The sequence below is a fragment of the Arvicola amphibius genome, chromosome 11 (assembly GCF_903992535.2).
Source record: "Arvicola amphibius chromosome 11, mArvAmp1.2, whole genome shotgun sequence".
Taxonomy (NCBI): Eukaryota; Metazoa; Chordata; class Mammalia; order Rodentia; family Cricetidae; genus Arvicola; species Arvicola amphibius.
This window is the reverse complement of record NC_052057.2, coordinates 68,420,228-68,434,424: the sequence shown is the minus strand read 5'-3', so window position 1 is coordinate 68,434,424 and position 14,197 is coordinate 68,420,228. Positions and strand designations below refer to the sequence as shown.

Below are 14,197 nucleotides of genomic sequence, written 5' to 3'. Positions count from 1 at the left end.
AACACTCAAAAATATTTTTTTAATTTAATCTTTTTTTTTTGGTTTTTTGAGACAGGGTTTCCCTGTAGTTTCTAGAGCCTGTCCTGGAACTAGCTCTTGTAGACCAGGCTGGCCTCGAACTCAGAGATACGCCTGCCTCTGCCTCCCGAGTGCTGGGATTAAAGACGTGCGCCACCACCGCCCGGCTTAATTTAATCTTTAAAAAAAGGAAAAAACAATTTTTTGAAAGATGTAGGTATAAATAAACCACTAAAAGCATCTGAGTGATTTGGTGTCTTTTCTCTTCTAAAGCTTAGCATTTATTAAACCCTCATCAACTCTGTGACCCATCATTTTTATATTTAGCATATATGCCTAATCAGTAAAAATATTTATCTACTGACCTGTATATATTCCTTCAAGACTGGAGTGTGGCAATGTGGATTCCTTTAAGAAGGAAGCTACTGACATATGTTCTTAAATTCTAATCTTGATATACAAAAGGTATTTTTCTGAGATTACAAAAATAAAATCACCAGGCTGGAAAGATGGCTCAGAGAGATCCTGAATTCAATTCCCAACACTCACCTGGTGGTTCACAACCATCTATAATTTTAATCCTGTGATATTAGAAGCCATCTCCTGGTGTTCAAATGTACATGCATACAAAACACCCATAGACATAAAATAATAAAATAGTTTTCTAAAAAATGAAAACATCCATTCATTTGAAAGTATATATTCTATAAGCCTTTCTTTCACTATTAAAATGAGCCACATAGCCGGGCGGTGGTGGCGCACGCCTTTAATCCCAGCACTCGGGAGGCAGAGGCAGGCGGATCTCTGTGAGTTCAAGGCCAGCCTGGTCTACAAGAACTAGGTCCAGGACAGGCTCTAAAAAAGCTGCAGAGAAACCCTGTCTCGAAAAACCAAAAAAAAAAAATTTATAACTGTACAATGGACAGCTCAGAATTCCAAAACAGCATACATCTTTAAGACTTGGTTTCTTCTTTAAAGATATGCCCAGTTTCCTTCCTACATTTTAAACAGTATGATTAAGAAAATCAAGACATATCAAAAAGATCCAAAGCAGCTGCATGTTGTCTGTGGTCTCCATCCTAAGTCTAAGGAGTTTCCAGCTACAGTTCAATCCCATTACAGTGGTATCCAGTCTGGCACCCGAGGATGTGAAGGTCCAGATTCTAGGCTACCAAAGGAAAACAGGCAAGGCAGCAACAGCGGGCTACAGAGGGAAGACCTGCAGCTCACAAGGAATGCAAGGTCCAAAAGTGCTGTGATTAACAGTCCACTTTTATCATGACTTGCCCATGGTAAGTTAAAGGCTCTAAAGATACATACATACATACATACATACATACATACATGTAACTTTAGGAAAAGGCATAAATAACTATGAACACTTTACATCAGGACCCCTCCTACAAATGGTAGGCATTCTAGTCACATGTCAGAACTGCCGTCCTCACCAACAGGCTACGCACTACCAAAACTAGACATCAATACAAAGCTTCTTACTCTAATGAATTTGTGAATTCATACTTTAAAATGTGATGGCTCAGAAGCTGGGAGCACTGGCTGCTCTTCCAGAGGACCCAGCACTCACATGGCAGCTCATAGCTGTAAGCAACTCCCATTCCAGGTGATCTGACACCTTCATACTAAGCACATAAAGTTAAAAATTATTTTTTTAATGATGGTTCCTTGGTTAAGAATATTTGGTGCTCTTGCAGAAAACCTGAGTCCCAGCAACCACAAGACATCTCATAATTGCCCATAACTCTAGTTCCAGGGGGATGGGGGGTAGCGAGCAGGGCAATGCCTTCTTCTGACCTCCTCAGGCACCAGTCACGAACATGACACACATACATGCAGGTGAAGCACATTAAATAAATAAATCTTTTAGACTTTTAAGTTTTGTTTGTTTGTTTTGTTTTTGTGTTTTATTTTATTCAAGACAGGGTTTCTGTGTAGCTTTGGAGCCTGTCCTGGAACTAGCTCTTGTAGACCAGGTTGGCCTCAAACTCACAGAGATCTGCCTGCCTCTGCCTCACAAATGCTGGGATTAAAAACATTTGCCACCACCGCCTGGCCAAATTTTTAAGTTTTTAAAAATAGTTTTCATTTTAATTTTTTAAGTAGGCACTCTCAAAAAAACCATTAAAGAAAAATCCAATTATAAATGTCGATATTTCCTAAAAGCCAGTGCAAGTTTCTGAGCACAGAGAAGTTTACCTAACTGTGCCAGTTAAAGAAAAAGGGGGAAAAACAACTACGAGACACAAGCCTATGACGTGTGCCACACTCTGCAGTTTTTATCCTCATTTAATCCCCGTCAGTTGAGATGGAGGTCCTATATCCATTTCTCTAGAGGTTGGGTGATTAACATCCAGTTCAGACAGGTTCAGAGTCCTCATCTCACTCCACACTAAATTATGAAAGCTCTGCCTTCTTACATTTTTTTTCATGGGCTGTGGTGACACAAGCCTAGCAAGTGGAGGCAGGAGGATCAACTCAAGGTTATCCTTGGCTCCAAAGCAAACTCAAGGGAAACTTGGGTTACATGCAAGTCTCAACATCAGCAACAAATGCCAAGCGTTTAACATCTAGGGCAGCTACATAGAACTTTAGGGAAATATTCAAAGTCGACCAATGACATAAACATAAACTGTAACTATTATGGCTAGTACTCCCCTGATATTTTCTGGAACACCTTCGAGACACAGTGTTTCATATGACTGATCATGCAGCACATCCCCATGCAGTCTGGTACTAACAGACAGTTCAACTTCGCATTACCAGTAGATGGTTTTCTTTCCACGAACATACATGATCACACACAAAGCACTCAGCATAAAAGAAATGAAGAGCTAGGTACAGTGGTTCAGGGGAGGCTGAGGTGGGAGGATTGGGAGCTCGGGGACAGCTTAAGCTACCCAGCAGAGCTTATCACACACATCATCATAATAACAATAATAAATAATGAGATGGAGTCAGGCTGTGATATACAGCCCAGTGCTGGTGATTTCCGAGCCTACAGGAGGATCTGGGTTCAAGCTCTAGCACCACAGGAAATTGTAAGAATACTAATGATGGGGCTGGAGAGACAGCTCAGTGGTTAAGCACTGGCCGCTCTTCCAAAGGCCCTGGGTTTGACTCCTAGAATGCACGCAGCAGCTCACAACTGTCTGTAACTCCAGTTCCAGGGGATCCAATGCTCTTTTCTGACTTCCATGAGCAAACATGGAAACTCATGGAAGCCAGAAGAAAATACAGGTGCACATGGTGCATACACATACATGCAGGAAAATATATATACACATATAAAATAATTTTTAATTTTAAAAAATACTAAAAAAAATTAGGATCAAAAACAATTCCAATATTTTTACCAACTACTCATTCTAGGACACTTTCTGTACTGTTTTGTATTGAAAACTTTCATCACTATCCTTTTTACTTTTAATGTATATTTTATATTTGTGTGTGCATGTGTACATAAAAGTGGGAACATTAAAATGTCACTGTGGGAATGTGGAGGTCAAAGGACAACTTGTAACAGTTTCATCCAGGGCCCCATATGATGCAGAGAGAACTTACTCTTACTGCATAGCCCTTAAGGCACCAAGCCTGGTGACCTGAGTTTGGTCCCCAGGACCCACGTGGCAGAAGACAACAGTTGCCCTCTGACCTCCACAAGTGTGTACAGGCTTGGTGATGAGTGTCTGACCCACTGAGCCATCAAGCTAGTCCTATCTTATTTTTGTAATTGTGTACAAAAGCAGGCAGCATTCTTCCCTAGAACTTCATTCCAGGCAAGCCGAATAAGGAAAAAAATAAAGTTCAACCGTTTTCCATGAAGTATCTAGAAGTGAGGGGTTATAATATATGTAGCATACACATACATATATTATATGTATATATGTAGGGTGGGGAATTTGTGTGTGTGGCAGAGAGCAATTACTAATTGGGCATAACGGAAACTAACAGGTCAATCTGGATAAAAGTTACAAGGGTGTTCTTTGTATTCTTAATTTTTGCAACTTTCCTGAAAGTTGACATCGTTTCCAAACAGGAAATTAAAAATTATATTACCTACTTGGGTTGTATACCAACATTTTCAAACACAAAACACTGTTCCTTAAGGAAAAGGAGTAATGTGTTTGCCAACAGTACATTACACCTGGCCAGCTAACCACTGGGAAGTAAGTTTCCTGCACCAGTGCCAGGCCATGCCATGACACTGTGGCCACACACACCATGCATGCAGTTGGGCATTACCTGATTTGCACAATTCATACAGGCCTACAGCTAATCCATAATCAAGGGATATTTCGAGTTTCTAGTAAAATAAGATAAAGACTTGCTATATTAAAAAACAATCTAGCACAGTCTTAGTTTTTTTAAACTGAATTAGACTTTTCCACTGTAGTTCAGTCCATGACAGTATATTTGAATCGTAAGAAAGGATGGGGCAGAAACACCCTACAGTGTTACCACCTTTTAGCCTGTCCAACATTGCTTTGATTTCAAATGTTGTTCCTCGGAAAAGGTAAGAATACATCAGAATCCAAGCAGGCATCAACGAAGTTTCCAACACTGTGAGATCCCAATAATGAAGGCTTTCGGTTACCAGAGTATCTTTAAAGGATACTCTTTATCACTTTTGCAAGATCCATCCCCTTTCAGATGTAGTGCATTACTGCCTAGTCCACCCTAATTGGATGCTCCATCGTCACTCAAGAAGTTCTAAGCTTTTGAGGGGTGGCATAGGGATCCATAATGAAAACCAATTACAATGCAAGATTTTGTACCTAATAATTGCAGGGACTTTCAGACCTCGCCCCCCACCCCCACCCCTCAGCGCGCTCGCCCAACCAGGCTTTCGTTCCCACCCCCTACCCAGGTCTCCTAGTTCAATCGCCTCTGCAGAACCGGCTCCGTTCCCCCACCCCACAGAGACCCCCAGAGACCCGAGCCCCTGCCCTCACGGCGGATTCTGCAGCCCAGCTTTGTGTCTCACCCAACTCCCCACGCCCCGGCAAGGTCACTACCGCCAACTACCCCTTTAAGCCGAGCCGTCACGGTCCTAGTTCGCAGGAGGCTCGGCGGAACTTGCCTGTCATAGGCTATATTTTGTCCCCTCGGCCCCACCTCCCTTCCCCATTCCGGCGAGTTACGTCTTCGCCACTTGCCCATTCTACAGAAATAGCCACAGCCGCCGACCGAGGCCCCGACGCCCCTGCAGGGAAGGCCCCGGGCGACCGCCCGCCCGCTCGCCGCCCCGCGCCCTGCCCCCTCGCGCCCGGCGCCCCCGCCCCGCCCCGCCCCGCCCCTCAGGACACCTGTGCGGCCGGCGCGGCACACGCCCCCCCTCCCCCGCCCGTTCCCCTCCCCCAGGGCGGCCGAGGGTGGCGCGGGCGGGAGCGAGGCCGCGAGGGGACGGCCCGACCGGCTCCCTCCCGGCGCTCAGCCTCGGACCCCGCCGGCGGAAGTCGGGCCTGGCGGCGCCGCTCGCACCGGGATTTACCTGCGGGCTGCGGCCGCCCGGCAGACGGCTCCACATTGGCGAGCGCTCCCGAGAACTGACCCCGCTCGGCCGCCGCCGCCGGCTCCCACCTCGGCTCCCGCCCCCCGCCTCCGCCTGCCGCCCTGCGCTCCCGCCGCGCCCTCCCTGGCCCGCGCCGCGCGCCCCCGCCTGCGCCGTCGCGCCCGCGCCCGCGCGCGCCCGTCTGCCCGCCCGCGCCGGCCCTCTCTCGCCAACCCGCCCCGCCTCCCGCCGCGGTCGAGCGGCCATTGTTCGCCGCGCAGCTCCCGCCCCCTGGTGGCCGCCCGGCCCCCCGCAGTCCCGGGGCCGCAGCGGGGCTAGGGATCAGGGGTCACCCCGAAGGCCCCTCCCGGGAACCGCTGCGGGGAGCGCGCTGAGAGCACCCCGCAAGGCACGGCGCCTGCCCCGCGGCTGCAGAGGTGCTCCAGCACCGGCCTGGCAGCCTCTCCCGCACCCGCTGGCCCGCGGCTCTCTGCCCTGCACGGCAGTCTGGCCCCGACCCTCTTCTCCTACCTTCCCCCGGCTCGCTGACTACCCGCCTCTGCTGAGCCGGGGACGCGCGACCATCCCGCGTCCGTTCCGCTGCGGTGCGACGCACGCATCGGCGGCTCCTGCACCTTTTTAAACTGGGGGAGGGAGGAGGGAGAGGAGGTTAGCTCGCTATCTCAACCTGAAAAGGCTAATAAGCCCTCATCACCTGCTCCTCGGCGTTGGCGGGATGCCCAAGCTTCATTCACCAAAAAAAAAAAAAAAAAAAAAAAAAATTGTGTGACCAAATGAAGAAGAAATCCTTGCAGCCAAAAATGAGGATCGTCTTAAAACAGTGTCCTAGATCCTTGGGTTTTTTTTTTTTTTTTTTTTTTTGAAGAGTGCTGGAAAACTCAAATTACTTGTTCATTCGTCCTGGTTTTGATGTGGGTTAGGTATGGCCAGATAACGTCAACCTAGTTAATGAAGATCTATGAACTCAGCACTTTAAATAAATGGCACCAAAAATAATATGATAATAGAAATCTAGAAATAGAACTGTTATTGTGTTCTGACAAAGTTACCCACTGGCATTATTCTTTTCAGTGTTCCCTCTTAGTATTGTTTGTCTGCCTGGGAAATGTCTGTGGGCCTGTGATGTTAGTCATTTTAAAACCAGCTTTACCAATGAGACGGTGTTGTGGGCCTGTTACCTTACTGATTACCATGCTTAGAGACAAATGTGATAACATATGCATAGGCGCAATGACTGTGGGGTAGATCTCTTGTGGTATGATGTAGGCTCTCTCTTCATTTGCCTTCCGGAAATGTTTCCCATGCTCACTTTTCGCTTCCACAGCTTTCTCAAACTGACTTGTGGATTCCCCCCTAAATGGGCACCTCTCCTTGATTAATGACTTCTAGCTGCATTCGCCCCATTCAGATTTTCAATGACCCAAATGACTACATGCCCTTCACACCAGGGGAGCAAGCCTCCCACCTCCGTGCTTCCACAAACCATTCCCTCTCCCTGGAGTCTATCCTCCCTTCACCCACTGAGCAGATTATGAAGAAAGCCATTCAGAAAACGCCTCCCAGAGAAGCTGTCTCGTTCCTTTAGGCAGGCCACGCTCTTCTCTTGATGCCCTCTTCTCTGACATTGCAAGTATATTACATTGTTTGTTTTCTCGCCTCTCTTCTGCCACACAGTGCATTGCTGTGGGGCTGGCTCTGCCGCATCCATCTCTGTAATCCCAGCATTCAACAGCAACTGGGTGGACAGTAAGTGGTTTTGAAATAAATTGATGTGCTTATACATTTAGAAGTGACTCACTCTGAAGTGGTCACAAAGTCCATTCTCTCTGATTCAGGTGGTGAGAGTTAACTGGAAACTTCATCTCCGCTGTACCTTTTTCTTCTAATGGATTTTAGTCCCCAATTAAAGCAGATACTTTTCAATCATTAGAAAGGAGATTCTTTTTTATATATATATTGAATCTGTACTTTCAACTACTCAACGTAAATAAGTCAGCGCGTGAAATTACCTTCGCGTAGGGAGTGGAGGAAGGGCCTGAAGGAAAGTGTGCTGTGGACGTGGGCACAGTTATGTCAAGGACCCAAGGCTCAGACCCATGGGGAAATGGCAACCCCCTCCCCAGGAGTGAGGCTCAGAGGAATGGCCAAGTCTTCCTCTGATCCATGGGTGAATATTGAGAGTGTGGGAGGAAAATGTCCACCGTAGTCCCTCCAGCCCCCCTCCCCGCTTTCATATTCCTGAATCCTACTCCCCCTACAGAGACTGCTTTTACCAAGATTAGCGAAACCTATCTCCCTCCCTGGTCCATACTGTACAGCTTGCTTCCTTCCTTATCTGTACATCACAACCCACCTCTCTGTCCAACCTGTAATAAACATGCTTAGCTTCCAGAGAGCTGCAGGTCTTCCATCAGAGAGCCCAGCTTGTTGTCCATACCTCTGTGCGTGGTTTTTTGTTTTTTGGTTTTTTTTTTTTTTTTTTGACATTTCCTGCAACCCCAGACAGGTCTATCCACGAGCCAGCTGTGTAAGGACACGACACCTAAGTCATGGGGAAACACATAAATCTCTGGTCATTGTAATATTTACTTTTTATTATTTTTTTAAAGATTTTTATGTGGGGCTGGAGAGATGGCTCAGGGTTAAGAGCATTGACTGTTCTTCCAGAGGACCTGAGTTCAGTTCCCAGCAACCACAGGGTGGCTGGCAACCACCTGTAATGAGATCTGGCTCCCTCTTCTGGCCTGCAGTCATACATGGAGGCAGAATGTTGTATACATAATAAGTAAATAGATTTTTATGTGCATTCATGTTTTGTCTGCATGAATGTCTGTATGAGGGGGCTAGATCCCCTGGAAATGGAGTTACAGACGGTTGTGAGCTGCCATATGGGTGCTGGGAATTGAACCCAGGTCCTCTGGAAGAACAGCAGTGCTCTTAACCACTGAGCCATCTCTCCAGTCCTATAGTGTTTATTTTCAACTAAGACTGTTTCATGGGAATTGAAAACAGTGGATGAAGCGTAATGAGCCTATTTGGTAACTAATTAACACAAAAGAGCTCGGAGCTGGGGATATGGCCCTGTTTGTAGGTGCTCTTGCTGCTCAAGAATAGGGGCATTCAATTCAGATCTCCAACTCATACATTTTAAAAAAAGTATACCCACATATCCCTGGAACTCCAGTGCTCAGAGAATAGACAGACAGGCTAAGTCTTGCTTGCTGACAGCCTAGCCCAAATCTGTGAGCTCCAAGTTCAATAAGAGAATAGGGGGAAAGCAATAGAGGAAGATCCCGGCTGTTCCTCCCTAGTCTACATGTGCACACACACATGCAGGACTGATGGATTCAACTGTGATAAAAAGAACAGTGCTTCCAAATTCACCATAATCGGGTTTGAACAGTTGGAGGAGGGCTGATTCCATAATTATAAGCAGTGTTTCTCCAATATCTTTACACTGTCCTTTTTGAGTGTAGAGTTCAAGACAGGATCTCATTATGTAGCTCTAGCTGTCCTGGAACTCCCTATATAGACCAGGCTGTCCTCAAACTCACAGAGAACTGTTATTAGGAGGCTGTTAGTTAGTTCCTGGCCGCTTAGCCCCAAAATAATCACACAGAAACTATATTAATTAAATCACTGCTTGGTTCATTAGCTCTAGCTTCTTATTGGCTATCTCTTACATGTAAATTTAAACCATCTCCATTAATCTATATATCACCATGAGGCTGTGGCTTACCAGGTAAAGTTCCATCTGGCTCTGTCTCCAATGGAGGCTACATGGCTTCTCCCTAACTTCTCCTTCTTTCTCCTAGCATTCAGTTTAGATTTCCCCACCTACCTCTATTCCCTGCAGAGGCCCAAGACAGTTTCTTTATTAACAATGGTATTCACAGCATACAGAGAGGACTTCCACATCAGAGATCTAGACATCTATAGTGGTATATTATTTGTGTTTTACTCAATAAAGCTGGCCTGAAGATTAGAGGACAAAGCAGCCACACTAGTCAGCCATACAGGCCAAAGAGTGGAGTCACACACCTTTAATTCCAGGACTCAGGAGACAGAGGCAGATGGATCTCTGTGAGTTCAAGGCCACCCTGGACTACACAAGATTGAATCGGTCTGAAAGAGAAGCAGAGCTTGCCGGGCGGTGGTGGCGCATGCCTTTAATCCCAGCACTCGGGAGGCAGAGGCAGGCGGATCTCTGAGTTCGAGGCCAGCCTGGTCTACAAGAGCTAGTTCCAGGACAGGCTCTAGAAACTACAGGGAAACCCTGTCTCGAAAAACCAAAAAAAAAAAAAAAAGAGAGAGAGAAGCAGAGCTCACACAAAGGTGATCCCAGCACTTGGCATTCCATGTCTTTAATCCCAGCACTAGGGAAGTGGAGACAGGAGTGATATAACTGGGCAGAGAGAGAATAAAAAGGGGAAGAGACAGGAACTCAGTGGAGTGTGGATTCTGGGGTTGGTGGAGAGCATTGCAGGATCACCCCTTTGTTTGTCTGACCCTTGGGAGAGGTAAGATCTCTCTACTGGCTTGGCTGCTTTGCTTCTCTGATCTTCAGCTTGATCCCAAATATCTGTTTCTGGGTTTTTATTATTTGTGTTACAGACATCTGCTTGCCTCTGCCTCCCAAGTGCTGGGAATTAAAGCCGGTACCACTACGGTCAGCCTGTCCTCTTCTTGACATTTCTTCTGTAACCACTGGATTGTATGTTACCCTCCTCTATATGCTTATGTGAATTTTTTCACTATACTGTGTGTTTTCTACACTATATTTTAAATTTTTTTACCTTATCTTTGTTTATCCAGGACCGAGGACAAGGTTCGACAAATACTTATTGTATGAGTAGCAGTGAATTTTACAAACATTTACCAAGCGCTTATTCTGTGGCTAATGCTATGCCTAGCCATGGGTTAGATAGCAATGAGAAAGGTGAGCCTAGTCTTCGTCTTCATGTATTCCACAAAGGAATGAAGGAATAGATAAGTAATGAAGTTAACCCTTCCTATACTTTTAGCTCTGTTAGAGAATTTTTCCAGAAACTCCCAGTCTATATGTGTGCTCACTGATAAAGCAGTTGCTTGGATTTCTTTGTGTTTCTATAGTTAACAGTTAGAGTATCAGCCACCTAAAAGTGTAAAAAAAAAAAGTAGAAGTGCATTATGCTACAAAGGTAATCATTAATAATAAGTAAACAAGCTTTGTGTGGTGGCAAACACCTTTAAACCCAGGACTCTGTAGACCGAAGCAGATGAATCTCTGTGAGTTCAAGGTCAGCCTGGTCTACATAATAAGTTCCAAGCCAGCAAAAGCTACAAAGCAAGACCTGTCTCAAAAAACAACAAAAAAGAATAAGGAAACAATCTGTTCGTGGTGACACTTGCCTTTAAGCCCAGCACTCAGCAGGCAGAAGCAGGCAAATCTCTGCAATTAGTCTACAGTGTAAGTTCCAGGCCAGTCGGAGCTTATATAGTGAGAACCTGACCACCCCCACCCCCTGCAGCCCCACACAAGAAAGAAAAATGTATTTAATGAAGTGTGCACAGGTTCTTTTAAGTCTGATGAAACTATACTGCCTAAATATTTTTACTAAAATAATGAGGACCCATTGATTCCTATACTGACTTTTCTTCTTCTGTGTCCATCACTGAGCCACTTATGGTTTTCCTTAGAAATACTGTGCCCAAAATTTGATGTTTAGCTATATCCTCTCTGTTCATTTACTTGTTTGTTTACTTATTTGCAGTGTTCAAATCAAGGCTGGAGCCCCGAACATACTAAGCAGCATTCCTCTCTATATTTTTGACTATTTGTAAATTTCAAACAGTCTTATTAAGCCTCTGTTTTATTCTTATGTAACTAAAACACAAAATAAATTAGATTGGCAAATGGCTCTTTTGTCTTGATCTGTGTTTTATCGTGTATGAGCTGAGCTCTGTTATGGAATATACAGTTTCACCAACTAGGTACCAAGCATCCAAATATATGAGTCAGTGGGGGCCATTCTCATTCAAACCACCACAAAAAGCTAAGGCAACCAACAGTTCCAGTCCACAGGGATAAAGGGGTAAGCTGGAAGACTGAAGGCGCTCCCAGGCAGGCCAAGAGTAAAGGCGCATGCCTGTAGTCCCAGTACATGGGAAACAGAAGCAGAACTCCTGCAAGTGTGAAGTTAGCCTGGTCCATATACCAAATTCAAGGCCATCCAGCAACACGTGGTGACTAGTAAATGCCTTTCATTTGATCAGATATGGAATAATAATGACAATAATAGTTTTTATTATTACAAGAATGATAATACTTTTTCTGTTACCAAAAAACAAACAAAACAAAACAAAAAAAACATTTTGTCTTAACAAAGATAAACCCTGACAAAAAGAGAATTCCCCAAAGTTAGGATTAGGGAAGGGCTTTGTTTTCGTCTTTCCAGGAGAATAAAAGCATCCACTAAGGAATTTGAAAACCACTGTACTGTGAGATATCTGAAGAAGGATGAATCATCCAGAAAAAATGTCCCAAGAAAAAGAGTAAAATTGGCCTAATGCTATAGCACATTTCTAGCTGGATGAAATTTCATGTATCTTCCAAAATATTTGTTTTTGCTGCTTTCTAAAAACATAAAAGGCAAATGGTCTTTTTGTGTTCCCAATTCAATAAAAAAATCAAAGCAAGGGAAGTTAGATTCAAGGATCTCTTTCTGAAAAGAAAAGAGGGACTATGAAAAGGATAAGATCAAAGAGTAGATTATTGAATCTACTTTAAATTAAAAATGACTATTAATCTCAAATATTTTATATTGATATAAATTTAAGGTTATTTTTTATATAGTGTGTGTGTGTGTGTGTGTGTGTGTGTGTGTGTGTGTGTTTCTATGCTTATTTAAGTACTGGGATTAAAGGTGTGCACCAGCACCACCCAGCGACTTAACCAAGAGTTTTAGCTACTTATCCTGTTACCACTTCTGAAAAGCCAGCCAATATTACATACCCAAAAGGATATACAGAATGTAAATGGGATCCTATATGAAAGATCTGAAAGATATGAAGGAGTCAGTAGTATCTGTAGTAGAATGGCATGTATTCACCATATATGAGGCAGTTGGTTAAGACATGGGCTTCAAGATATAAGGTTACTCCGCATGATTGACTTCAATTAGTCTCAGCCTATTGGACCACAGTCCACAGCTACAATGGAAAAGTTATTGGAGAGAGGAAGTTAAGACCCTTGAACATCAAGGTAGAGTCAGAAGTCTGAGGCCTCCAAAAATCAAATTCTTGCTGAGGGCCCTTATGCTGTCCAGGATAGTCAAGCCACATACAATGAACATATCTTGTCCCTATGACATACAGCAGTCTTGAATGCTTTGGACAAGATTCAAAAATGAAGAAAAAAAGATTGAATCTTAGACTAAAGTTATACAAGATCCAAGTACCATTTAGTGACTTTTTAAAAAATATTTATTTATTTATTTATTTATTTATTATGTATACAATATTCTGTCTGTGTGTATGCCTACACTCCAGAAGAGGGCACCAGACCCCATTACAGATGGTTGTGAGCCACCATGTGGTTGCTGGGAATTGAACTCAGGACCTTTGGAAGAGCAGGCAATGCTCTTAATCTCTGAGCCATCTCTCCAGCCCCCATTTAGTGACTTTTTATAAGTATTAACTAAAGCTATACAAAAAGGGGTAGCAGATCCAGAAGCTAGATGGGAACTCACTGAATCTCTAGCTTTTGAAAATGCTAATTTAGAATAGAAAAAGGTACTTGGGCCCTTACAAATCAGATCAGCACCAGATCAGCCAATGATGAGTCCTTTGACTATAACACTGAGGCTTAGGTAAAAGAAGCAATTTCCAAAGGTATGAAGAGACATCAAAATACCAAATCCTTTAATTGTGGTAGAATAGGCTATCTGAGCAGGGACTGTAGACAGGTCATTCCTAAAAATAATGTCTTTTTTTGTGTGGGGGGGGGAATCACCCAAATAGAAGGCCACAACCTTCTGGGTTATGCAGAAGATGCAGCAAAGACTGACACTGGACCAATGAGTGTAGAGCAAAACAAGACAAACAAAACAACCTGCTATCATTGGGAAACTCCTTGGGGGGGCCTCTTGCAGGTCCCCAGGTCAAATGTGGTCCAGTCATTCCCAGTCACTGTGGAGGGCACACCTCTCCAAAAAAAAAAATTAGAAAATCCAATGCCTGTTATTAAAAAAAAACCATACTTCTCTGAATGATAGAGTAATTATGAAGATGGATAAAAAATTTCAACAGAAAATAAGAAACATATTTTGACAGACTTCAATAAATGATCAAGGACAAAAGATGAGAGTATGAATAAATAACATTATAATGGAAGGATTATTAGGTACAGATGCAGATGTGACTATTATTATTCCAGAATCTTGGCATCCGAATTGGACTCTTTTTTTTTTTTTTTTTTTTTTTGGTTTTTCGAGACAGGGTTTCTCTGTAGCTTTGAAGCCTATCCTGGAACTAGCTCTTGTAGACCAGGCTGGTCTCGAACTCACAGAGATCCGCCTGCCTCTGCCTCCCGAGTGCTGGGATTAAAGGCGTGCGCCACCACCGCCCGGCTCCGAATTGGACTCTTAAGGAGGCAGGTGTTCAATTCTT

General features: G+C 44.2%; 1 protein-coding gene across 6 annotated transcripts in view; it reads right to left on the bottom strand.

Annotated features, from left to right (window-relative positions):
- Nucleotides 1–6,186, bottom strand: part of Stau2 (staufen double-stranded RNA binding protein 2) — a 207,730-nt gene extending 201,544 nt beyond the window's left edge. The window contains exon 1 of one of the 6 annotated variants that reach the window (XM_038347676.2): nt 6,059–6,186. The gene's annotated coding sequence lies outside the window, so the exon portion shown is untranslated. Of the gene's footprint in view, nt 1–5,020; nt 5,058–5,116; nt 5,243–5,527; nt 5,665–6,058 lie in introns of those variants that run through there. The other 5 variants (XM_038347678.2, XM_038347677.2, XM_038347675.2 and 2 more) reach the window with 5 other exon arrangements.
- Nucleotides 6,187–14,197: the final 8,011 nt, after the last annotated feature.